At 42.6% G+C, this 27,836-nt stretch overlaps 1 protein-coding gene across 5 annotated transcripts in view; it reads right to left on the bottom strand.

Moving 5' to 3' along the window:
- Window positions 1-27,836, bottom strand: part of SHISAL1 (shisa like 1) — a 239,480-nt gene that overhangs the window by 80,943 nt on the left and 130,701 nt on the right. For all 5 annotated transcript variants that reach the window (XM_027660789.1, XM_027660792.1, XM_027660794.1 and 2 more), the window contains one exon: window positions 20,397-20,536. The gene's annotated coding sequence lies outside the window, so the exon portion shown is untranslated. Of the gene's footprint in view, window positions 1-20,396; window positions 20,537-27,836 lie in introns of those variants that run through there.

The raw sequence follows: 27,836 nt of genomic DNA, 5'->3' as shown, positions 1-27,836 counted from the left end.
GTTATCTTCACTTTGAAGTCCAACTTCAATCCAAATGTGCTTGCTCCATGCTGCTCCTGCCCTTCTTGCTTATTTATAGCAGAAACCTCTTTGTTAGTGAAAGAAGCAGAAATAGGTTACTTTGATTCTCGGTCCCTAAACCACGAATCCTTGGGCCACTGTTTATTCTGAGGAAAATAAGATCTTTGTGGGGGTGGCAAACCTACATTAAGACACCACATATCAGGGACAGAAAAAGGAATAAACCATTGGGACTGGTGGGCAAGCCCAGGGAGAGAGCAAGTAGAGGTGACTTGACATTTTTTTTTCAGGATGAAATACATAAAACAATATCACTGTCTGCAGGTAGTAATAACTGGCCATCTTATGTCATAATATTAACCTTGCACTTCCATAATTTCCATAAAAATAGAGGACTGTTCTGCATGCTGCTCTGGGGGGAAATTTTAACTTCTGTTGGCTAAAGTATCTCTTTTTTTCTTCTCATCAAAGAACATACATGGAAAAGCACTAGTTCACAGAATCCCAGGATCATTTGGGTTGGAAAAGGCCTCCAAGACCATCAAGTCCAACCTGTGACTGATCCCCACCTTGTCAACCAGAGCAGAGCACTGGACACTTGCAAGAAAACATGTACAGATGAGTAAATAAAAAGAGGTCACAAGTATTTTCAGAGCTATTTCTCACTTTTGAAGATAACATTAAAAAATCATATCCTTTCTCCTTCTTCCTACTTATCAAGAGCTTCTCAGCCTCCTGAGGATCAAAAATGAATGGGAGAGATTGTAGAATCCAGGTGGAACATAATAGTAGTAATAATAATGATAATAATATTTGTGGGGTTTTTTTCACAGTTCCAATCATTTTTGTCTGACTCTTCTTGTATTTTTATAGTACTCCTGCATCTAAAAGGATATTGCTTAATCAGTGGCTGTCACTGCTTTAATTATAATAGCAATATTCACTCTACAAAGCTATGTAAATCAGGCATGCTCACATTCTAATCTACTATTTCCACATTCCATTTATTTCCAGTATTCTTAAGAATCTTGTGAGACTTATTTAAAAACTGTCTCCGTTCTCCTCTGCTGAAGAATCACATCTGTCTGGATTTCTCCTGCAGTATAAACCAGCCTGGCCACCTTCTCTTGGGCTGTTAGGGATGGGAACAAGGACATAAAATTTTTTGGGAAACTGTATCTACCTGCTCATTTTTGGCTTCAAAATGGTAGGAGGGAAAAAAAAAAAATCACACATCATTTTGTGCTTTTTCCTTCATGGCCAAAACTTGCCCCAAGTTTGAATGGACTCAACAGAGCTGCCAGAGAAATACAGACACTCTTGGCAATGCCAGCTGTGACTGGAATCACAGGGAAGACTGAGGAAGGGCCTTTTGGGATTTGTTCAAGTGGCAAACAAGAAAATAACTATCAATAGCACTTTTCAATAAACCTTCACATGACCAGAATATTTATCCAAATGCTGGCACCTTTTAATCACATGCAGTTGTGGCAATCCTGGCAGTGTTCCCACAGAGAAGATTCCCACTGGATTTAACAGGGCTTTGCCTGAAAAAGGATTGAACAAGTGCAGACTCACAGCCCAGCCCGACAAGCCTTTTCTCACGACAGCATCCAGTTAAAATGAATGAAGTAACTTGCTCAGGATCACCCAGGGAAGTGATGGGAGAGGCAGAGGTAGGGCTCAGGTTACCAAGCTCCTTGATGTTACAAAGTCAAAAATACTTAGAAGACAGAAATGCTGAAGAAGTGTGAGAAATGCTGCCATTAGTTGAAGTGGCTCCCAGGCAATCTGTCTGGGCTCATCAATTTACACACACACATATATATATTACATATATATCACTATCTGAGCCCTTTCTAATTACCAATGGTGTGAAACAAGGCTGCGTTCTCGCACCAACCCTTTTCACAGTCTTTTTCAGCAGGATGCTCCAAAGGGCCACAGCAGACCTCGATGAAGAAGGTGGGACCTACATTTGATACCGTACTGATGGAAGCCTTTTCAACCTAAGGCGACTGAAGGCCCACACCAAGACCTTAAACCATCTTGTCCGGGAGCTGCTTTATGCTGATGACGCCGCCCTTGTCGCTCACACAGAAGCAGCTCTGCAGTGTTTAACATCCTGCTTTGCAGATGCTGCTGAGTTCTTTGGGCTGGAAATCAGTCTAAATAAGACAGAAGTTCTCCATCAACCTGCACCTCAGGAAGCCTTCCATCATTCCCACATCACCATTGGCCAATCAGAGCTCAAATCAGTCCAGCAGTTTAATTACCTAGGGAGCCTCATCTCCTCGGATGGTAAGATTGATGGACAGATAGACAACAGGTTAGCAAAGGCATATAGTGCCTTTGGAAAGCTTCATAAAAGGGTTTGGTGAAATAAACACTTGAAGAAAAGTTCAAAGATCAGTGTTTACAGAGCCATTGTGCTGTCTACTCTTTTATATGGTTCCGAATCCTGGGTCATCTACCGCCACCACCTGCGTCTCCTCGAACGCTTCCACCAACGCTGCCTCCGTACAATCCTAAACATCCACTGCTCAGATTTTGTGACCAATCCATCTGTTCTAGAACAGGCAGCAGTCACAAGCATTGAGGCCATGTTGCTGAAAACACAGCTGCGCTGGGCAGGGCACATCTCAAGGATGAAGGACCAACCACTGCCTCCCTAAGATCCTGCTCTATGGTGAACTTGCCACCGGCTGCCACAAGAGAGGAGCCCCAAAGAGGAGATACAAGGACTGCCTGAAACAACATCTCAGCCTTGGCCATATTGATCACCAGAACTGGTCTACTCTGGCCTCCAGTTGGGAGGCCTGGAGACACACCATCTATAACGCTGCTGATGCCTTTGAGAACACAGCAGGATCACCCTTGAGGAGAAAAGACAAGACAAAAAGAACCGTGTGTTGCAGAATTTAGCACCTAAGGAGTCTTTCTGCTGTGCCTTTTGCAATCAGACGTGCCTGTCTTGTATTGGCCTTTTTAGCCACCAGCACACTTGTAACAAATGTGGGTGGAGCCCTTCCCAAATCTTCGTTTGCGAAGCCCGGCCATGATGATGATGATATATCACTACTGAGATATAAATCCTGCAGTATTTCTGACCTCTCTCACATGATCAAAATGTGAGAGTATCTTATCTTCTGTAAAGGAAAATAACTAGATCTTAACACACCAGCTGGACTCAACCTCAGTTCTCTCCATCTACAGCAAATTCCAGCTCCCCTTGACATCTCAGAGAGCCCACAGATGATGCTCCTTCATATGCAGTTGGCTGGGCCTGATTTTGCCCCTTGCCCAGTCAGTAAATTATATTCTGACTGTGACCAACCCTCCTCCTTTCTCCAGCTCACCCTGGAAGCAGCTGAAGGCAGGTGACATCCCTGCTCAGTCTGGATGAGAAAGCAGCTGTTAAATCAACATATCATCACCTGTGGTGTTAGATTGGCATGAGGGGAATGAGGAAGATGTAAGGATTTGGCCTGTTATTTATAAAATATACAGGTTTTATTGCTTGTGTTGCAAACGCCACATGGGAGTCAGTAAAAACAGGAAGAGTTTCAGAAATCTAATTTGCTTTTCATTGTGTATGCTGTTTGATTACCTTGTACCTTTCTTTCTGTTTGCAATAAAAATAGTTACTTTTCAGTCATTTTCGTTTTAGGTCTCTCTCTGGCACTCACACACAATATAACATTTGAATTGCAAATACTGGGAGAAATATTTATTAAAGATAGTCAGTTCCTCTGGATTTTATGTATATATGCATCTATATCTTCCTAATGTTTTCAGCTGCTATGAGGGTTTATTCTGTCTTCTGGCAGATGGCTTTTAACCAGTTCTGTGTCTCTAAGTGAGGAAGAAGGGAGGAGCAGAGAAAAAAAGTCAGAAAAAAAAGTACATTTAATGTACTTTCCTGGAAAACTGTTCAAGCACAGTTTTTGAAAGGAACATCTGAGGACTGTGCAAGAACTTCAATGCTCAGAGAAAGCTCCCCCGTGACTAGACACTCACTGAGACCTTGTGTGACTCCCATGCAATTTAAATGATTAAATGAATTCAGGAAGAAGATCCTATGATGGAATTGCATGCTCTTCTGTTTTTCCAGCTGCCTGCCCTTCTCCCAGCTCACCTCACCGAAAATGAGGAGATTGCTTGCTGTGGTCCATTACACTCCAAAAGGAACAAGGAAGGGTGGCTGAACAAAAAATATAAACCACATCAACACATGCCTGCAAACACTGTGGTGGTGCCACCCAAATCCCTGAAGTCCAGAATACAATATATTTCCTCCAGAGTGCCAGCTGCTTGTGGCAACAGCACAAGAGGAACAAAAAAATAAAACAACCCACCTCCCCAACATGCAGCAGAACAAATCCACACAGGCCACCGAGAAAGGCAAGTTGGGTAAGTCCCCTGTGGGAAAAACAGTTTTCACAAGCTTCTTCCACGGAGAACATGAAGTGTTTTCCCACTGGTGCAGGCACTGTTAACCTTTTCTGCAAAGGAACCAGGGTCACACTGGATTTTCACTCCCTTGAGCAGGAGCTGCAGAAATCTGTGTGGCTGTGCGGGTGCAAACAAGGAAAAGGTCCCCTGATCATACTGAGACATCATGGCACAGAAATAAGAGCTAAAAGCCTCATCTTTCTGCTCTTCTTTACAAGCTGCACTTCAAAACCACTCCCTGCTCAGGAGATGCTATTTCTTCTGGAAGCCTGTATGTGCTTCCATATGTGATTTGTGTCTGTCCAGAGGGTCTGTCTTATCTTTCACTGAAGTCAGTTGGAGATGCACTAATCTGGCATAAACTTAGGGGTTTTCTCACTTCCATAAATTCAGGATTATGGTGGCATTGCCTGTGACGTGGCCTGGCAGTGAAACCACGTAAGACACAGGCCATATATCTATATAACTTCATATAGAACTATACCAGGGCAGTGAAGATCCCCAGCCATCCTTCCCCATCCTGTGACCCTCCTTCACCCTCGGTCACCATCAGCTTGGCTCTCTGATTTCAGCAAAGGTACCCATGAGAGATATCAACATAAATAACATCAGAATAACGCCCCTTAATTAACTCTCCCTGCCTATATTTTCCCTCTACTCCTTTGACAAAGAGATTCTAGTGTTTTTTTTTTTCCTTAAATAAGTTGATAAAACGTTGTCGGTTTATGTACTTTGTGCTTGATGAGCTGTAAACTTAAGATGGAGGAGGTCAAGAATGCAGATTTTCTCTTAATGTGTGTAGATCCACGTGTCCCAGTGATATAACACAACACATGGCTGTCAGCCAGTGCCTTGAGAAAGGACTTCCTAATTTCAAACCCAACAGACTGTGCTTCTTCCATTGAAATCCAGGAGGATACTGGTTTGAACAATTGCAGGATATAGGGCTTGACAAGTGTTATTTTAGCAGTAGGATACCCCATTCTCCCACTATTGCTGCATTCATAAACTGAAAGCAATATTTTCAGTGTTATTTGCAGACTAAATCATGATAGATGTTTTAATTTTGAGGTTGCTGTATTGAATTGAGTCATTAATAGGATTTTCCCCCTCTCTGTCTCCCCTAAACAATGTCCCTATTTTCCCTTCACAATAAGTCTCCTGACTGCATTTTCAACAACACCAGCAAGAAGGGAGCTTCTATCCTTCATTACAAAATGCATTTTTAATGTTAATTTCTTTCCTTTTTATAGGACATGCACATATAACTCTGTTGAAACACTATTTGAGTCTGGAAAGAGCCAATTACTAATGTAGAACCAGCAGGGACACCCAGAGGCTACACAAAATCCCTATTTTTTTATAAATCATACTCCCAGTTCAGTGAGTCTGGTGGTTTGTCTCCAGGAGAAACTTAGACCATGTACTTCACCTGCAGGCAAATCTTGTTGCTGATCTCATTCTTTTTTTGCTCTTGTGGCAGCTCAAATTGGCTCCACCATGAAAACTGAGCAGTGAATTCAACAAACAGCCATGGCTGGTGTTGGGCCTTTCACCCCTTGAGGAACATACACGTGGTAAATTCAGGGTCTGCAGTTCGCTTTGACTACCTGTGGCAAAAAGCTGCTATTCCTTCCCTCATAAGGAAAAAAATAATTGCTCTGCCAAAATGGCAACTTGCTGCAGTCTGGAAGAACAAATGCTCTGTGTGTTGGCAGGCAAACAAACCTCACTGGCAGCCAGAGAAAAGAGAAGGGAGAGAGGTGGGGTTTGTTGAGACCACGAGGTGAGCACGCAGTGTTTAACACAACTTTCCATTTCCATTCTTCCATGCTAGAGAGAAAAAGCAAGACTTCAGTCTGAATGAAGCAATTTCCCTTTCCCTTAGAGATAAAATAATAACTGATTTAATTTACTTTCCTTTACGTAAGATGGAGGTGCACCTGAGAGAGTACTTTGGTGTCTCTCTGTCAGAGCACAGAGGAGGGTGTTATGTTATGACACAGAAAATAAGGCCTTTGTGCTTGCCCAGGAACATGACACTGTGTTAAATGAGAATCCAATTCCTCCTTGATGCTAAAAAATTGCTGAACCTCCCCCCCTGAATTATAAATGTGGGCAGGAGCACAGCTCCTTATGCATTTTGAGACACTGTTCATTTGAGAAAGTTGACTCTGTTCTTGACATTTGCTTTTATATTCATGGCACTAAAGCTCTGGAAATCTGTCGAGGCGGTTTCTTAATAGTTTGGCTTCCAAAAAAATCCGAGAACATCCAGCCAACTAAACAGTCCAACCAACAACATATGCCAACTTCAGTGCTAATTGCTTGTTTCAAGCCAGACCAGCTGAGTGGCTGCTACCTTACATTTTCACTGAGCTAAACTCAACTTCTAGCTTTGATTTTTTCAGTAACGCAGATTGTAAAAGGAGTAATTTGGAATTACTGAATATTTTGGCTGAGCAGAGCAGGAGTGCTATCTTTCATTCTTTAACCCCCCCCTTTTTTTATAAAATTAAATGTTGGCAACTTTGAACTGATTTTGAAGGCAAAAGTGGAAAAATCTTTTTTGAATTGCAGTGTATTTATATTTATATTTCCAACATTTTTTCCATTTTTAAACCACCAGCCAAATCAGTGAAGAACTGTGGCTGTTGAACAAATGCATTTTTGGTAAATAAATCATTAGTAAAATTTATGAGTCTGATTCACTCCACTCTAGATACTGTTTGCCATAATTTTCTAAGACCATTCTTTGCTTAGAAATATGGCTCACTTTAATCTGTTTGTAAATCCCTGAGTGTATATCTAACCTTGAATTAAGGAAGTGATTGATGAGTAGTCACTAATATTTCCATAATTGCTGCTACACTACAGCCCAACATCCCACTGGATCAGATTTTGGGCAAACAAAGCAAATCTCCCTGTCTAGAATCACTCATAACAGGAGTGCTCTAGAAAGAGTAAAGGAAGACAACACCAAAATCAGCTTTTTGGAAGTTTAGGGCTGAAACAGAGGCAGAGTGAATGGTTTTGCTCAGGTTTTGCAAGAAATCTGTAGAAGAGATCAGAAGCTGAGCCATCTCCCAAGGTTCCCTGTGGCTCTTCACTACAAGACAATCCTCCCTGGAAAGAAAAGGCAAACCACACTGGTTATTTCCCCATTTGCTGAGCTCAGGATGTGGGGAAGCTGCTAAGCCAAGGATCACCTCAGGCTCAGGGAGCACAGCTGCTGCAGAACAGGGCAGAACAAACCAAATAAAACAGCACTTCCCTCAAAGAGCTCATAATTTAGGCACTACTGGCGCCTCCAGTACCTGAAGTGCTGAAGATTACAATTGAAATCAGGAGTGTAAAAGCAATGACACATGTAAGGCTTCGTTATCTTTGCAAATAGTGACCAGCTCACAGGGATATGAGGATCTGAGTTTTAATATGCTGCTGAGAAGGTCTGTGTTTATATTCTTACAGAAAAAGTTATTTTTGAAAAGAGAAATGTCATGGAAATATGAGAGAGAGAAAGAAAAGCTGTTTTTCTCTTAACTGGCATGCAAATGAAACGGTACAGTTGTTTTTAAGAATATTTGTTTGCTAAAAGTAATCCAGCTATTTAGAAGAAAGGGAAAATCCAGAGAAGATCATGAGGCACAAATGAAGGGAGGGAGATTTAGCTAAATTCTTAGCTTTCATTTTAATTAACAAGAAAATAACCTGGGAAGATAATGCTCTTTGGATTCCAAATCCAAGGACTGTCCCCTCCCCCCTAAAAAAATCTGAAATCGTTGCAGCACGGATTGTGTTTAAATAAATATGAACTAGAACACATTTAGCTCTTCATTAAACTAACTTTTACTGTGTATTTATGATCACTGGTTAATGATAATGAGCTGAACCACATCAAATATAGATTGACACAGAGAAACTGTGTGAAAAGCTGTTTCAAGAAAGCAGATACTTCTCTGTCAGGCAGCAGCTCACACTTTCTGCAGCAACTTACTTATGCACCAACTGCACCTCACTGGCAACACAACATCTGCAGTAAGAGACATATTTCAGGACAGCAAGAGCCTTTTTCCAGAAGGAAGCAGGAGACTGGTCTGTTTAATTAATATTTGACACCACTGAGCAACTTTGTTTCCATGTTTTTTAATTGAGTGTTACAAGGGCAAGTGGACAGGAAAAGCTCTTCCCTTTCCATTGCTCTACCAAAGACTGGTTACCTTCTCATGGAAAGTTTTTCCACGTGTTTGCACGAAGGTTTCTAAAGAGGAGAAGAAAAAGGGTGAGAGAGGAGCTTCAGAAGAGCCAGGGTTTGAAAGATTTCTCAGCATCCTTTCAGCTTCCATGAAAACCCCTGATTTTGGTCATTCTAAACCATGGGAGTTACTTAGCAATAAAACTGCTATTTTCATCTCACTGACCTGAATGCACATTTGTCTGATGTTACAGAAAAAGGGGTTTAAGGAAAACGAATAAGGGGCCAAGAGCTCGTTGGTGCTCGATTCACCGCAGTGGGGTTCAATCTGGATTCACAGGGATGGTTTGAGAGGGATGGTCAGAGGTTCCAAAGGAAGCTCCCAGAAGGTAGGAAGGCAGGCTGGGTGCTGGAAATCATCACTGGCAGTGTTTTCCAGCAGGTTGCACCACCACTCAAGTCTGGGTGAGGCAGGTACAGAGTGATGAACTAAAAGCCATCCCGAGGTCTTTCTGCAGCTCTATTTTTGTGATTTGGGATCGGTCTTCGCTGGTGAGCCTTCCTTCTGTGAGCTGTACAAGACCATGTGTTGGTGTTCACACACCCTTCCAAGGCTTGCTAAAAGGAGCTGGCATCACTCCCGGGCCGGGGCTGAGCCGCTGTCAGGCCTTCCAAGCAAAGCTGGGCTGAGCTGAGCTGGCACTGGAATGGAGGACCTTTGGAGAACACCAGGTTGCTGAGAAACCCTGGAAAAGCTGGCAAATGGCAGAACTGATGTGTTCAGCCATGAGACAGAACACCATGGCTCCAGTCACTTCTGATTATGGCTCAGGACATCATCATCATCCCAGCCATACTCACAGCTGGCCAAGCATTTCTTGCTCCCTAAGCTGCCTTTGTGATTTAATGGATAAAAAGACTGTTCACTCTTTCTGTCACAGCTTTGTATGTGTCTGAGAGCTGACTGCTGGGAAGGAAGGAAGGTCCACAAGCATCTCTGGGGCAATCAGAACTGCTCCTGGGTTTCCTGGCTTTCTGGGAGAGGGGTTGTCTGTTGACAGCCTTGGATGTGCATGAAGTGCCCATGTGAAGAGCCAGGCTAAGGAAACCACATTGCTTGTAGCAGAGAGACAGGTGTCTGAATTAAATACCTAGTCCAGGTACCTGAATTAAATAGCTGTCTGGTTTATACCACTATCTGTTTACACCACTGCTCTGACATAGATCAACAAATGCAATGAACAGCCAAGCTTGAGACCTACTCATCTTGTGTTGGTGCCCACTGCCAAACTGGGGCTGTGCCCCATTTCATGACAAGCTACTGCTGGGGTGAAATGTCACTCCTGAACATTAAAAAACTTTATTTTGGAGGGACTGGAGTGAAGCCTAACATGGTCCTCCCAGACAATTGTGATGGTGTGACCACTAGTGTTTAGATGAAGAGCTGTGCAGGTGGTGCTTTGTGACAATCTCAAGAGAAATGGCCAATAATCAGTGAGAGAAATAGAGATGGACCTCAGTGTGTAAATCTGAGGGTGCTTAAACAGGAGTCTTCTCATGTGCAAAATGATGGTACTTGAACATCCCAGACAAAAGAAGCATGAAAGCCTCACTGAGAAAAATCCCTTTTGGATAAACCAGCTCTGAAAACAGTGCACAAAGTACACATGAATCATCCCTTCACCAAAAGAAAACTGAATTGGTAAAAATCTTGAGAAACTGCATTTAACTCTCACAGTATTTGTGTGGATATTGTCAAAACTGAGAACCCAAAACTGTTCTCTCTCCTCTAAGGAAATTCTTGAGGAGAAAAGTAAAATTCATAACAAAAGTTTCTAGAGTTCTGCCGCTTGTGGTAGAAACAATGTTGTAAATTCTTGCATTCTTCCAAAAGGAGAGCTGGGGTTACTCTGTGTAACAAGTAAGAATTGTTAAGTGCTCATTTTTAAGAATCACATTCCCTTAGATGGCTTACAGGAAACCTCGTTTATGCATCTGTTTTTTCTTTCCTAGGAAAATGCAAAATTAAGTCATCATGACAACATTTTATTGTGTACAAAATTAGCTTGGTTACTAAATCGGACAAGAATTCCAATAGAATCAGATATAACAATAGTTTGGAAAATAAAATCCTTATGGTTCCTCCTTCCTGCACTTAGAAAACGAAGAAAGATTAGCCCCATATTATGGCAAGTCCTGTGTTGTTGGCTGTATAGTGCAAAAATGGAGATTTTAAGGGATATATTCCATGCTCCATTCTGCCTATTAAACTTGTTCTGCTTTGTCCTGACAATGTTCTTTGTATATAAAAAAATACCTGGAAATTACTTGTTCTGCTTTATCCTGATAATAATGTTCTTTGTATATAAAAAATATCTGGAAATTGAGGATAACAAGCATCTGTTCTTTATTCTTGTTCATTGTAGATTTTGATTTTATATTCGTGTCACAGCAGCCCTGACACGGTTTTTGTGGATTAGGAGCTGGTGCTGATGACTTTTCACAACACATGCACATAATAAATCTCTAAAAGGATACAGGGTACAAGGATAGTAAGTTCTGTTCCTACCTAACTTGAGGCCTTGACAAGTTAGACACTTAGCTGACGTGCTTAAATTAGAAACAAGGTCATGTCAGGCTTCCTACAGAGTCAATTCATCCTTCCTGAGGGAGATGCAGCCCCCCTATGGAATGAATCACCCACTGGAGGTGCCAGGCCTTCTTCCCTGGCTGCAAAGAGACCCTCCAAGTGACCTTCATCCAAATATAGATTCTTTAACCCGGGTACCTGAAGTTAGTTTAGAGGAACCCAGGTAAGTTTAGATGAGAGAGGGGGGAAAAAAAGGCAAGATGAAATGGGAAGGCACGCTGTGTCTAAAGAACCAGAGCACACTTGGCATTTGAAGTTTTGAGAAGAAGAAAACCTGAACACCTTAAAGAACTCCTGTCCCTCATTCTTTGTGTCCCATTTTGGCCTCTGACCTTCCCTTCCAATAAAGAACCCGAGCCAGCAATAACCCCCCCACGCTCCTGAGCTGCTTTAAGGGGGTCACTCGCTCAGGAATGGGAGGCCACCTGTCCTGGGTCAGACCAAAGGGCCATCCCTGCCAGTTCCCAGCCCCACAACAGCCAGAGTCACTTCCCTGCACTGCTGAACTGCAGTTTCCCTTTTTTTCCTCTGATTTAGGTGTTTTCTGTCCCACACGAGGAATCCTTGATGATCCTCCCCTCCTTTGAAACCCTTAAAGGGTGAGTACTTAACTATTTGGTGCAAACTCACAAGAGACCCAAAGACTTGGGGAATGGTGCCTCCTTCTTCCCTTTTCCAGGCTCAAGAGGACACAACTGTCCAGCTTGAAGATGTGGCTTAAAACACAAAAGGCCTCATAAACACCAATATTATGGAATAATGACATTGAAGGGAGAACACTGATGGTGGATCAAGGGCAAGAGCTTTGTAGCCAGCTGGAGATATGTGAAATCCAGCATACTGGAGGTCTTCGAAAGAGGTCATTCTGCAACTGCCAGCGTTCCTGAGAGGACAGAAAAAAAGCAGCCTCTGAAACCATGACTCTCCCCACTACTTGAGGAAATTTTTTACCCTGTTGGACAAAAGTTAAAATAATTTTGATGGGTTACTCTCTTCTAAACCAACAGTGAGGGCTAAAGTTTAGGAACTGATTGGAACATTTTTCAAACTCCCCTTAAAAAAAAGGGAATGCAGTCAGTCAGTGATAAAAAAAGAAACTATGTTAGGGAACACAGTGTGTTAAGACAATTATTTTTAAAAGTTTAGGCAAAAGACAAGCAAGAAGAGAGCTCAGACTTCTTAAGGAAATATGCTAAGCAGGGAAGACCGTGTTTCTCCATGAACTTTTCAGCCCAGCTGGAATTCCAAGTCAGTTACAAAGTGCGGAAACCAGAGAAAAGTTTAAATACTTGTATTATTTTGTTTGTTTGTTTTCACACCAAGTTCCTTCTAGTTGTCTGCTCGTATATAAAAACTTCACCAGTGGCTGTGACTAACGCATCTAGTAACCTTTTCCACTCCAAGCAGAGGCTTTATTATCTCCTGGAATGGGTATAGCAAGTTTGCTGCATGGCTGAAGGTGAAATGGTGCAGGAAGAGAGCAAAGCAGTGCCTAATTCCACAGGACTCTTCTTAGGGGAGTGAAGCAGTGAGGTGAAGGATGCATTTGAATGGTGTTCTCAGCTCCAGGAGGTGTGTGGTTCCTCCAGCCGTGGCAGGGAGTTAATGCCATGTTGGCAGGCACACCTAAGTGGGCAGATCCATCCAGATCTTTTGTTTGCAGACACTCGCTGTTATCTCAGCACCAAAGTGCCCCTCAGAGATGGTTGCCCTGCAGGGAAGCACCGAGTTTGCTTTTGGAAAGGAGTGCCTGCACACACCCCCTCTGTGCCATCCTGCCTGGATTCCCAGAGCCCTCAGGGACCGGTGATTCCATGCTCTGGAAGCATCAGAACAAGCTGCTCTTGTGTGTGACACATGGGTACCCTGACTGATGCTCTGCTGGGGAGGACTGAAGGGAAACACAGATAAAACAAGTTGCTGAGCTTTGGGGTACTGTGATTTCTACCCATCTACAGCTTCTCTTTGTCTTTACCTCACTACCTTTAATTTTTATTTTAGTCTCAAATGCTCCCCCTTTGCTCAGACCCCTCTCCTCTCTTTCACAGCCCCAGTCCCTTCCCTTGTTTTCTCACCTCCTCTCACTCTGGATCTGAGATTCCCTGTCCCTGTTTTCTAGTGGGAGCTCCCCAAAACCATTCAGACCATGTAACAACCCATGTAACAACATGGCACATGACTTGTACCAACAGGAGCCTTAATACAGAAGCTAAATAGGTTTACAACACAATAAGTTTATTTTTCTTGTTATTTCTATCTGACTTTCAGATGGGAAAGGGAATCATCTTTTCATGTAAATTCTCTTTGTGAGGATGTACAGTGTCAGATGTCTCAGTTCAAGCCTAAGCCTCTGTTACAAGTACCCATGGGCTGTATTTAGCAACCTTATTAAGAGGAAGCAATAATAGATGGGAATAATTTGACATCAGGTAAAACCCACCAAATTTCTGAGTTTCCATTTCCTGGAAATATCAGGGCCCTGACATCGAGATGAAAATGGATCTAATGGATCATTGCTGATCTATATAAATATATATTATGTATAAGCCTTTCCAGGTTTTGGTTTTGTTTTGGGTTTTTTTGGTTTTGTTTTTTTGTATGTGTGGTTTTTTTGGTTTTGTGTGTGGGGTTTTTTGTTGTTGTTGTTGTCTTTTAATGTTTGTTTTTGGTTTTGTTTGGTTTTTTGAATTTTTTTTTTTGTATCTATACATTAATTTACACACATGGCTGCTGTGATTGCTTTAGTACTTTGGGGGTACATCTGACCCCCAACTCCTAAACCAGCCAAAACCCCAACAGTGCTGGAATTATATTTTGAAGATGCACAGGTAAGTAACACCTGGAAGTTCTTATATCCAGATTATGGAGATTATTTGTACTTTTGCCACTATCTGGGCTCTGTACTTTGCAGATTTCTTTCTGCTTTGCAGTGGCTTGGTAATTTTCTGTCTGACTCCTGTGTTGCTGCAACTGTTCTCTCTGACTGAGCATCTGTAACACCCTGAATGGAAACACATCCAAGGCACTGACACTCTGGGGATTAAACACTTCTGTTGGAGACATTCTTCAAGAATTTTACAAAGGAAAATGATCTTGCTACTGAAAAATAAAGAAGCTTCCCCCCCCCACCCTTCAACCTATAACACAGAAAGTACCAGATATGTCCTACCAAAAGGGTAAATTAGCATAGAGAAATCTTAGGGGACTTGGAGAAAAAAATACAGATTCCTGTGTTCTGACTGGCATTGCAGGCTCTATTTCCAGATGCACAGCAAGCCCTGGCTAACAGCATCATGATTTCAGAAAGTACATTCATGTCAGGCTCAATTCCTCCTTTATGGATGGGCATTATTTCTGGGAATTAGCTGAAAAAAGCAGTCATTTCTCAGCTGATTGAGGCTGAAAGGGCTGATTAAACAGCCCTTTTGGGTAGAACAGTAGCCCTCTATAATAAGAAACGGTAAATTAATAACATCATCCAAGGATTTCTGAGGAAATGAAAGATTTTTTTTTTCTTTTTGCAATTCTCAGAACACTAGGAGCACGCTGGTGGCGTGGGGCTGCTCACCCAAAAATTGCCAGGAGCTAAGGTAGCACAACACAGGCACTTTCATCACCAGATGAGAGGGCAGTTAAGAATTTCAAAGTAAGGAAGAGCCTGGAGGACATTTGTCACAGGGATCAAAACACAATTCCTTAAACTTCTTCTTCGTAAGAGGCACTTGGGAAGCTGGAGAGTTATTTTTGGAGAGTGACACCGAGGAAAGCCCTAATCCTGTGCTCCCTGGCTGAAGCAGAGATGCCATGCTATGGTTTAACTCCAGATTGGTGTCTCTTCTCATCAGCTACAAACTGGCACAGACAGAAGGAGCCACAGCGATGAGCCTGAAAATGCCTTTGCACTTCATCTGGCATCCAAATCCCGTTGGATTTGTTAAAAACTTTGACAGCCATTGACAACTTATTTGTACCACTTGTGATCACAATGTGATATTTTAGGCTTACGTGGTGAAAAGGGGGTTTATCTTCCACCATCTCCAAACTTCAGTGTCTCAGCCCGTGTTTAATTCCAGCACTCAGATCTTGTGCTCTCACCAGCTTCTCACATCATGAGCCAAAGAATCTCTGACACTTTCATTATCTTCAGAGGCATTAAGCCATCATCACATTATTCCTGTCCATTTGCTGCTGAAGCAAAAACTCTGAGAGCTCATCTACAGACATTGCAATGGGGCATAAATTAATAGTATACACTGGCTGATACCGCGTGGTGCAGATACACAACTCTGCAAACCAGAAATCCAGCCTTATTATCACTTCATTCCCAAAAGGAGTCAATATTGGAGTCTGAAATTAATCGGGAAAAATGCGAATTGTTGGAAATCTTCCAGCAGTCGTGTAATGGAGAGTCCCTCTCAAAGGAATCTCCACAGGGAAATCTCCACAGGGAAATGAATGCAATTAAGGACCAAGGTAATAAACTGCCAAGAAATCTTAACTAGCTAGAGAAGCCTTATTTAAACCCTGAGTTCTCCCAGTGAGGTGAACAGGGAGTGTCATCTGTCCCTGAGCTGCTGCAGAAAAGTACAAAAGTGAATATTCTACATAAACATCTCTGTATTTTCTGTTGCCTCTCTGCAAACACCCTCCTAACTTACTAAAAATAAATTAATAACATTTATAGAGGTCTCCTGTGCAGTTCTGGTTAGCACCCTGTCTATCGTTCAAAGAAGTCGAAATTATTAGAGGCAAAGTGGCAAATGTGTTCTCCCTTTCCCAGTGCTAAACAGGGCTCTGAATTGCTCCCTTTCCTACTGTAGCAGTAATTAAAATTAAGAAACTAGCTCAGATACCAGTGGACAGCCACAGGTCCCAGGATGCCCTACAACATTTTGCTAATGAGCAGCAGCCTGAAGCTCTTTATGAAAGCAGGTCATCCCTTGAAAGGGGGGCAGAGCATGTGTTGTAATAAGAGACTTTTTTATGGCTCACAGACCGAAAATATAAATATCAGCTTTATCAGCCACTCGGTGGAGTTTGAGCTGGCAAAAGCCTTTTCCCTAATGCCCCAGAGTGCCACAATAAACAAAGCAGGGCAGTGGTGAGTGTTGCCTGGGTCTGTCCAGCAGTCAGGCAGCTGAAGGAGCAGAGAGAGCCCCAGGAACCAAAATGGTCCTGAGGAGACAAACGTGTGCCAAGAAATCCCACTGGCTTTGTTTATTTGCTGGAATGTCTTCCATCGGGTCACCATGACTTTGGACTTCCACAGCTGCAGGGATCATCCTGCCTGGAGTGGATGATTTCACAGAAAAGAGAGAGCCCAGAAGAGGAAAAAAAAAAAGGGTGTTTGGCTGTTCCAAGGGAACAGACCAGAAGGAGCAGCTTTCCACCCCAGAGAGTAATGAGAGAAATTCAAACACACTTGGAGGATGCAGCTGGATACAATTGTTTAAGAACCACAGAGAAGGAATTCCAGCCTCCATTTCCCCCCCTGCCCTTTCCCCATTATCTACATCTCCTCTTGTTTTACAACTGTACCACTCCTCTAATGCCTTATGTCTGTGCTGTATCGTCTGGCCCTGTGTTGTCTGCAGTTTGAGAAGCTTTAAAACTGCCTGATTGCACAGTTGTAGCTGAGATCCCGGGTAGCAGGCAGCACTTGGGAACAAGCTAAACAAAAGGTGCTATCCATTTGTCTTTATGATTTTGTAGGGGGGAAAAAATAATTTAAAAGTTTTCCCAAACAGTCCAGAATATCAGTTCTCCGAAGAGAATGACGTAAAGCTTGTTTATCCCTTAAAAAAAAAAAAAAAAATCAGTGTGTGCTTTTACATAGAGGGAGATACTTTGCTTCTGATGGTGAAGAGCAGCAGCATAAACAGGCAGGATGGCAAGGGCTGGGGCTGGAGCAGAGAGGGAGGCTCAGCTCTGATCCTGTGGGAGAACCTGCCCGAGGAGGGAGCTGTGTTTGACAGGAACAAGAGAGGGAGTTCTTTGAAAAGCAAAAGCAAAAGCCAAGGAGCTGCGTGTGTGTGCCTGGAAGCGGTGGGAGAAGTGCCAGGTAGAGACTAAAGACAATAGCAGGAATTGAGGGGAGGAGCTGCAAACAGGGGCACGGGAGACACAGCAGCTTTTGGAGAAGACAATGCTCTGGAATCTGGGTGACTGCATGAAGGGCTGGGATGTGACAGCCAGGACCCCGCAGAGGGGGACACACAAAAATAGATGGGCTGGGGGAACAGAAATAGAATTGAGGGCTTGGATGAAAGAGGAGCTCAAAGTGCACAGTTGAGGAATTCAGAGAAGGTTTTGCCAGCCCAACAGATAATAAATCTGAGGCTGACTGAAAGAAAATCTTTCTGCATATTTAAAAGTCACAAGAAGTTTATTGTCAAATTAACCATGGAATTGTATTCTGAAGCAGGAGTTCCTAAGGCTTCTGCTCAGTAAAGCCTCTCAACCATCTGAATTCCTTGTGGGTCAACATCTGAATTGAAAACATACTTGATCTGAAAATTAAATTTTTTCCTAGATTATTTGCCACTACCTCATGGACCAGCAGTCTGAGAATTATGCCATTTTTAGAGACTCCAGAGGGCACAAGACTGAAGGAAGAGGTGGCAGTAAGTGTGGGATAAGGAGAGTTGGCTGCGTCCTGCCAGGGGAAAGGAGTAAGATCTGGGAGTAAAAACATGGAGAAGAGGAGATGAAAGCAGGGCAGTGGGATATTTTGATTTGAGAGACTGAACTGGTTGGCCAAAAATGCAGTCAAAAGACAAGGAAAATTGGGTCTAAATCAGACAGGTAGGAACAGCTCAAAATAAGGGGAGGGTCTCTCCAGAGGCTGCAGGGATCTGAATCTCCATAGTGATGCCAACAAACAAGAAATTAGATACAAACCTCCGTATTCAGTAATGAAACATGCTCAGTCTGATTATTCACTTGGTCACGTTCCTCCAGTGTTTTTATATTTTACCAAATATAAGTGTAGCCAAGCAGGTTTTAGGAAAGTACCCTCAGCAAATCCAAGCAAATTCCAAATTTTCCTCCTAAAATCTCAGAGCATTTGGATGCCTGTGGCAGTGTTATAGTGAGAACAGTGTGCTGGGAATAACAGCCCTGAGAGGGCACTGGCTGGCAGACTTGGTACCTCTCTGGTGTGAGCTGAGTGTCTGGCATCTGTTTTCTCCTTCCCTTCCCGTGTTTTTACTGAAATTCCCCTTAGAGTCCCTACAGAAAACGAGGGAGAGCCCACCACAGACAAATAACACATCATTATACCACAGAAAATATTCATTATGAACCAAGAAATCTGCCCTGGGGTGGTTATGAAATAATGAGTATGCACAAAATTAATTGCTGTTAGATGTATAAATTATTCCAGATCAAAGGGGGTGTGAAAGGCCACACTGCTGCTGATTTTTACTGAATTTCTGACTGGTGTGCAGGACACATAACACTGATGAGCACAACACCACCAGCAGCATTGCTGTAGCTGTAATTATCTACTGTTACCAGCCAGGGAAAGTCTGCAGGGAGCAAGAATAGCTTTTCTTTTTAGAATAATGGGCATATTTTAGGGAAAAAAAGTCTATACAAACCCACAGACACCTGGGGTTTTACATATATGGGTCTATTATGGGTGTAAATTTGTGATGTTCAGATAAGACATTGGGAACTGGGGACATGCGAGTCTGAACTTTTCCTTTCTTGCTGCCTTTTGAAGGTGCTCATGAAAATGAGTCACACGTAGAAGAAACAACATGAATTCTGGACAGGAACCCAAAAATCAGTTCACTAAAGGATAAACATATGTACAAAGATGAATTATTCTTCACACAATTTTCAGAAGTACAAATGGTTGGAGCTGCAACCCCTGGGACTGATGTTATTCTGTCAGGAACAAACTGAAGACCTCTGTCATGTGCAGCCATAAATTCATGGAAGCACCAATTTCCTAGATACAATGGAAACCCCACCAGAACATCCTGGCTAGACAACACAAGGACATTTTTTCTGACTGGATTTAAAATTTCTCTTGTCTGTGTTCATAAATCAAACTGAAAAGCCAGACAAAGAACACGACTGCTGATGTGAGGAGCCTGTGCCACTGCTGGCACCACCAAAAGACTCTGTGTGGATTAAATTAATCAGGTTACTCTAAAACACAAAAGAAATCCTGACCAATTTGGGGAGACAAATCTCATTGAGGGAGAAACATGGCTCCATGCAAGAAAATATATTATCCAAATGCATAACAAGACCAAGAATTCAGGTTGATGTTCAGCAGTGCAGCTGCAGAGCTATGCTGGCTGTTCAGTGCGAGTGCCAGAGGAGTTCTAGTTCCAAATAAATCAATATAATATAGGCTTTGCCTGCAAAAGAAAGTGGCAGTGGTTTCACTAGGATTGTTTCTTTAAACCAATTTCATTAGACGTGAAGCAAATCCACATGTGGAGACAGTTAAATTGATTTACAACTGGCTTGTGTTGATCTAGCTTAATTCAAAGGGTGGAATTTTATGTGGCAGCTATACGTTGATTTAAGTGCATCTACACAAGACTGCAATTCAATTCAATTTGAACAGACTTAAAATAAGACTTCAGTTGAGCCACTTTTGCAACACTTTAAATAGCAGGTTGGGCTGGACTAAGTAAACATACACTGAGGTAGATGACAGCAACTTTCCAAAGAGTAGGAGATTCAAATCAATCCAAGTTAATTTTATGGAACAGAGCTCAGGCTGCCTATTTGTACAAAACTACCAAGAATCAACTAAGATGCTGACTTGAAAATTTTCTTTTTTGACCCATGATCATTGCATTCTAAAACTGGCCCTACTTTAAAGGGATTTAACCAATTTAAACTTCTATCAATCCTCTCTTTTTTGCCATTATTTACTTAAATTTTACATGTAAGTTCAACATTCTCCCGTTGCCACAAGTTATGGAAAATATATATTAAGTATTCCAGCAGCCTTGAAGGACACTTAAAACCCACAAGTTTTTTATCATCAGGATGTTTTCCTACAGTGCACAGAAGAAATAAATGAGAGTTTGCTAAGATACTAAATACCTTTTCTTGTCAGTATGTTCAAGTCATGCTCCAGAGCCAGTTTTTCCGTGGCATTCCCAGTGGAGGAGGGGAGCAGATCACTGATTCCCATCTGCTCCCAGTTCTGCAGTCAGGTGGTGAATCCTCATTTTATTTCAGATCTGAACAGAAGGGGAACAAAATACCAAAGGGAAAAAGTGAGTTCTCCAATATCCTTTTTGATAAGCTGGGTTTTGATACATTTTTACTTGAAGGGTTTTTTTGCAATGCCTTTGACAGATGCCAAAAAGAAATAAAGTGAACAACACTCGGGATAAATATCAGTACAAATGAGATTCATTTATTTGGTGGAAGCAGAACTGTGGTGGTAGGGATTAACCTGTTTATTAGCTTCAATAATAGAACATTTTTGGCCATGCCCCTGCAACAACTAATGGGGAAAACACCACCAATCTACAGTCATTTTATGGGTGAAAACACTTCATTTTGATGGTGTTCTTCACAGGCCCATTTGTGACATCAGACATGAAGGGACTTTACCTGGGAGTCAGGAATGTTAATGTTCTTGGGTAAAACTCAGTTGGGTTCCTTTTGCTGGGGATTTTTGTGTGCCATATCATCTGATTTTTCTTTCTTTCTTTGCCTTTTCGTTGTTGTCAAATAACAGCAACTAATGGTACATCAGAAGGCAAAATATTTTTATAGCCTCAGAGATAACTCATCTCTCATAGTCAGGACTAAATGATACGTGGAAAGGGACTGGCCTTTGAGGCAAAGCAATTTCCACTGCTAAAAGTGGAATTTTAACAAGATGCTCTTGTGAGGCCCCTTCCAGCATGTTTCTGGAAAAGGCTCCTCGTGGCATTCCCAGTCCCCCCAGCAAAAACCACTTCTGCACTAAAGAGGCTGAGGCAGAACAGGTTTTAGCTGCCAGCCAAGGCACACTGCTAGTGCTGCCCCTTCATGGATCTTGGATGACCCCAGGGCTGTTCCAGACTCCACATCCACACAGAAAAAGAACAATGTATTTACTGTCTGCTCAGGGGAAAAGAAATCTGTAATTACTATGTGGGCAGTAAGAAGATGCACAAAGTCTGTCTAATACAGATAAGAAATTAAAGGCTTGCTGGGAAGTGTTATACTGAACTTTAAAAAACACTCAGAGAAAAAAAGAGAGGAAGGACAGCAGAACTAACAGAGTATGCTGCATTTCTGTCAGTCTTCTGTGGTGTCCAGTGGTGTAAGTATATCTAAAAAAATAAAATCAAATGTAAATCCTGATCCCACTGAAGTCAATGGTAAAACTCCCATTAACTCAAACAAAACCAGGATTATTTCCACAGCAGCCTTGTGTGCTTGTCACAGTATACTAGCCAGTATTATACTCTGATATAATCATCATTAAAACATGACTGACCCCAGAGGTTTTTCACTGTTGCCCTTTTTACTCTCATTCTGGTTTCCAGAGATGTGGTTCCCCTTCCCACACATAATCATTTTCAGACTGAGGCAGTACAGATTTGCTTGAAAATCAAAAGGCACAAAAAAATTTCTACCTTAATATTATAGAATGTTGTTCAGATAATAGTTTCAAGATGCAGCTGAATAGAAACACAGTAAAATCAAAAAGGGGCAAGTTTGGAGTGACCATTTCTACCTGTAGCCTACAAACTGCTATAGCAACATAAACTATTCCTAACAACCTAGAAAAGACTAAGCATAAATTCACCCTGCACTGACCATGGAAGCTTTTGAGAATCCAAAAATTCAAAGAAGTTGAAAAGTCAAATATGTTGAAACAATGACATTGCTGAACTTGCTAACTTGTGGACTTAGAAAATGAGGATTATCAATGTTTATGCAAAATAATTTAAAAAATTAGTAGCAAACCATTTTAACAAGGGGGGGTTAGGATTTGGATGCAAACCTGTTCATTCAAGGTACCTTCCTCAGGCTGAAATCCAGGTATGATTGGTAGACTGGGAACCTATGTGAGGATGGATTCTATGGGGTTACTAAGATTTTAGGCTGGTTCCCTAAGGAAAAGAAACTTCTTTACTCGTAGTTTTTGCATGCTTGCTTCTTTTGTCTTTCCACCAGCAGCTTCTGAGCAGCCCAAGTTCAGCCAAACTTGACCAATGCTTAAATTCCTACAGATTCCTACAAATTCCTACAAAAACAGTCAGGTGAAAAAGAGCAGGGCAAGGGGGAGAAGCTGCAGGTTTACTTTGAGTTTTGCTTTGCTCGACACCAAAGAATCCACACAGAAAGCAAACCCACTAAGTGCCGTTGTCTTCACTCAGCCCTCAGAGTCACTGCAGGACACTAACCCACAAAAATGCAGCTTTTATTACCTCTGATTTGTTCTGAGAACAGATGTAACAATAGATGTATCACTGATTAGGAGTTTTTGCTGCTGTCTCAAGGGTGTTCAGGGCTTTAACCTCCCAGGCAGAGGGGAAGATCAACAGTGCCCACGCTCCATTAGGAGCAGATGATGCAGCCCAGAGCTCCTGAGCTGCAATCAGGCTGGGCTGACAGAGCACACAGTCCTGAGTTTGTAACGATTTCAGGACTTGTTGATTTACCCAAAAGGTTGAAAGTTCCCTGACAGCCTTGGTTTTGATTAGGATGCCAGGCTGAAAAAAATCTGTGGTAATTTATTGGAAAACCTCGGGCTCAATTCCTGCTGCAGTGACTGGATAGGTGCTCACCCTGCTTCAGCCTCATGTGATGTCAATGCTTATGTTCACTTATTACAACAACACTTTAAAATCATTAAAGCCAATCAGTTCATCTCAAGTAGGAATGACCAATTTAAACAACTGAAGAGACTGGATGTTAACCGGAAAAAACTGGTTTTACTGTACAGATAAATTTTATACTCGAAATAATTTTTAAGCAACTGGAACTAAATTGCAAAACTGTTATTTTCATTAGGTGAGCTTAATTAGACACCAGGAGCTGAGGAAGTGAGCTGAGTTTTCTGAGCAGTTCCCTGCTGCACTGCACAGCATCTGCTGGACCAGAAGCATCATGTGGCAGCAGAAGTGGCTGAGCCGATGCCAGGGCCCAAAAAATGTTGCTTAGCAACTTCCCGGGGATGACTCTGGCAATTAACTCTCTTGTGTGTCGGGTGTGAGCTGCTGCTTCACTCAGAACAGGAAAAGACAGAGCAAACAGCCCTCCAGAAGAGCCCAGTAAAGCTGCATGTGCCCATCTGCCACGGGACTGCAGCCAAAGAGCTGGGAAAGAAGCCCTTGTGCAAGAGCTGTTTCTTAACAAGCTCATTTTTTGGACACCCTCGTTCTTTCCATGCAAGTACAGTATACTTTTGAAAGGGATTAATCAGTACCAAAATGTGCACACCTGTTGCAGAACAAGAGCATCTGCACAGGGCACTGCTTCAAACATGGCCTTTTCAGCTTGCAGTCACAGCTGAGTCTGAAATGACTTTCAACAGTGAAAAGCCTCCATTTAACCTGAGCTATTGACCCATCCACAAAACCATTTTGTTTTGCCAACTACGTATATTTTCACCCTTTGTTTGAAACCACATTAAGCAGTGCCTTAGTCTGAGTCAAGGTGTCTCAAGATATTGAGAACAAATGAACCATGAGTCAGTCTTCTCATCTTCAAGGTGGTACCAGGTTGCTCCAGAGCTGGGCCGTAATTACAGTCCTCTCTCCAGCTCTCCCCCTGTTGCTTCTTAGGGAAAACCACCCGTGTCCCAGCCTGTGCCCAGATTATTCTTTAAGGTCTCAGCTCTGCAGAGAGCTCAGAGTAGCTTTGCCCTTCCTCAGGTGGTGGCAAAAGGCAGTCAGAGGTGAGCCCTGCTCTGGAAGAGCTGAGCAGTGACATTCCCTGTCTGGTGGCTGAGAGGAAGAGGAGGGGCAGGGACTGAGCTCTGCTCTGGGGGGACCAGGGACAGCACCCAGGGAATGGCTGGAGCTGTGTCAGGGCAGGGTCAGGTTGGATCTCAGGCAAAGGTTCTTCCCCCAGAGGGTGGTTGGGCACTGCCCAGGCTCCCCAGGGCAGTGGGCACAGCCCCAAGGCTGCCAGAGCTCCAGGAGGGTTTGGATGATCCTCTGGGGCACAGGGTGTGATTCCTGGGAACTGTCCTGTGCAGGGCTGAGGGTTGGACTGGATGAGCCCTTCCAACTGAGCACATTCTCTGATTCTGTGATCATTCTTACCACAGCTCTTGACCCACACATTTATTTTGTCCTGGGACACGGGAGGTGGAAGCAATGATAGAGGTGTTTGGGTGCATCTCATTGATTTACCTCAAGCTTTCATGTAAACACATTGGACTGAATTATTTAGGAATTGCTCCCTTTTCCCCTACCATGACAAAACAATGCCCCAAAAACAAGGCCCTTAAAAAAGGCCCCAAAACAGCAGCAGATCTTTTATGGGGGGGGGGGGGAAGCATTTCCTAGGTACTTGAAATATGGATCTTTAAGAATGCTAAAAGCCAACATTTTGCATGAAATTGCAGGGAAGGAAAACCTGAAAGTAAATTTACATTTTTTTGTAGTTAAAAAAAAAAAAATCCCTGAAGGACAACCTCTTTTCCTTCAGTGATTATGACAAGTTACAGTTCCCTTTCAATCAGGACGCAACAGGTTTAATATCATTTACGTAAAAACTGTGGAAAGAATTTGATAATGCACCTCAGAAAAACCAACCAGCTTGTTTTGTGGCAGTCAAAAATAGCTACAGCCTTTTCTGCAATTCAAAATTCAATCATTTAAAACATTACAGAGCTCTTGTCTTCAGACTTCCCAATCAGCTCTTGCACAGGAGCGAAGCCTCATTATTGCAACCACTACTTTTGTCTGTGGAGTCAAGTCATTCAAAAAAACGATTTCACGGTGGAAAAACTGCCCTAATGACAACGAACGTAATTCTGAAAATTATTTTGTTGCATGAAGGACTTTTACATAATTTACACTAACTGATTTTTAACATGCCAGTGATTTTTGATGTACCAGCCACAGAAAACACGCAGCAAATGAAAATGCTCTATGAAGATTGTGCATTTACATAGGGAGTTTACATTTGACTGGGAGTTAAATATGTATAACCACTACTGTACTGGTTATTTCCTTGGCAAACATCTTTGATTTTTTCTTTTTCCCTCACCATCTTTGACAGTGAGATTTTATCATCTATCATAAATTGATCAAAAATGTGTAATTTCTGTTGTGAAAGTTTCAGCAATTGAGGAAGAGTGAGCGGATATGGGGGAGTGCCAAGAAGCAGGTGGATGCACTGAATATTCACTTTTGGTTTCCAGGCAGTGGCATCTAAGACACAAACTCCCATCAGGTTTGGGCTGCAGACATTCTACCCAAGCTATGTTGAACAAAATTGATCCTGAAAGTCAATTTTTCAGCTATTATTAAAGTTCTTGTTTTCTAAAACATCACTCCAAACAGATATGAAAACCTATGTCACTGCCACATATCCATCCTCCCACCCACACACTGTCTATCTAGGTATTATGTTATCTGGCTGAAAATCGAGTTAGTTCCCAGGTTGAATGAAGTTCATAAAACTTTCAGCAAAACTGGGCTGGATTTTATGAGCACGAAGCCACACTGCAGCTTGGGAAAGGGATCGGGGCAGGCTCCCTCAAATTGCAGCTTCCATGAAAATCATGCAAATTTTTGTGCTTTCATCTGTGTCTTGCTTGCAATTTATGAATTTTCTCAACTTCTAAATCAAAGGTAGGGTGAGAACCTGCTTGAATTCAGTAGGAGAGCAACATCTCCATGAGATACTCCCTGGTCCCTCACAGCCCAATGAACACTTGAGACCCAAACGTGTTTAGAAGTAACAAAGAACCTTGTATTAGCAACAAGGTGAAAATTAGGAGTAGGCAGCAAGGGCTTATGAAGGGGAAATCAAAACACAATGGGCATAAATTGAAACAGAAAAAAGCCTATTTAAACCTAAGGAAATATTTATTTTTTTTTACTCTGAGGGTGACTGAGCACTGTCACAGATTTCCCAGAATGGTTGTAGATAATCACAGGATCCCAGAATATGCTGAGTTGGAAGGGACACACAAGGATCATCAAGTCCAACCCTTATCCCTGCACAGGACCATCCCCAAAGAGTCACAGAGGATCTCTGGAGGTTTTAAAACCCCAGTAGAACACGGTCCTGAGAAACCTGCTCTAGTTCCCCCTGCTTGAGCAGGGGGGCTGGACCAGATGAGCTCTGGGGGTGCCTTCCAACCTCTTTCTCCAAAGGAAATGCTGGTGCTTTTGAGGAGTAACTTCTCTAGAAGCATTTCTGGAGAAGGACAAGATGTGTGTCTGTTGCTGAGCTTATCTCCAGGTGGAAAACAGGAACCCTTTTGTATGTCAACATTGCCAGGACTGGAAGTGCATCACAGGGGTCACCTGCACCTTGTACAGCTTTTTATCTCAACACAGCTTGCAGTCCCACAGTCTTGATTTCAATAAAACACTCCAGCCGTCTTTAAGAGCCCTCTTCACCTCTGCTAATCAGATTAGGAGGCATGTACTTAAGTTTCAGTTCTTACAAAACAGAAGATTTAAGGCCCCTTTCTAGAGCACTGATAGGATAAGGAGCCAGAAAACTGTTTTCTTCAAGTGTATTTGGTGGAAGGGAGTGCAAGGATGACACTGAGGGATTATACAATACCACATGGAATTATGGAAAGAAACTCAGGCATGTGCCATTTAAAATCTGTCACAAATGAGTGTTTCAGGTGGCTCTGAGATCATAGTGCAGCCCGAGGAGTGGGGGGAGATGCACCACCATAAAATCTAACAAAGGATCAAGCTAATACTCAGGATTGCTTTTAGGATGCATGGAAAATACTTCCTCTCCCAGCAAATGATGCCCTTTGGGTGTGAAACACAGCATGTTGGCAAGAGAGGGAAAAGCTCCTGCTGTCTGTACCATGCCTGGTGTTGCTCCTCCATGAATGAGAGGGTTTGGTCTGCACAGCCACCAGTTTGGCAGAGTCCTCACCCAGAGAACCCTCTTGTACTGTCTGCAGAAGGGGATCTTTTCTCTTGCTTTCAATAGCCACCAGGCCCAACTCCTCCTAAATAAACCCAGGAATCAATACAGTCTCTGAAATAGCTTTCAGCTCTTGACTTCATCTTGCTCTGTGTCAGGGGCTCTCAAACTGTGATACACAAAGCATTTCCAAGTGCTGTGCCTGTGTTCTGCTGCAGCTGTGGCAGCTGGAATTGAAACCCAATTCATTTAACAGCACAAAGTGAAAAGCATGAAGTGCTCAGGCAGCTTGGTGAGGCTGCACAGCCCTGCAAGAGATGTCCTAGAAAGGGCAAGATGCACAGAGAATCGGGGCTGGGGGAGGTCTCAACCCTGTGCTGTGCTCAAACACAGATTATAGGACAGAAAGGTTTCCTCTGCTCATCTGCACAGCTGCTGCCACTGCTGGCAAGTGGT

The sequence above is a fragment of the Corapipo altera genome, unplaced genomic scaffold (assembly GCF_003945725.1).
Source record: "Corapipo altera isolate COAL_440 unplaced genomic scaffold, ASM394572v1 239, whole genome shotgun sequence".
NCBI lineage: Eukaryota > Metazoa > Chordata > Aves > Passeriformes > Pipridae > Corapipo > Corapipo altera.
Note: the sequence above shows the minus strand (reverse complement) of the source record. Positions and strands in the feature narration are given on the sequence as shown.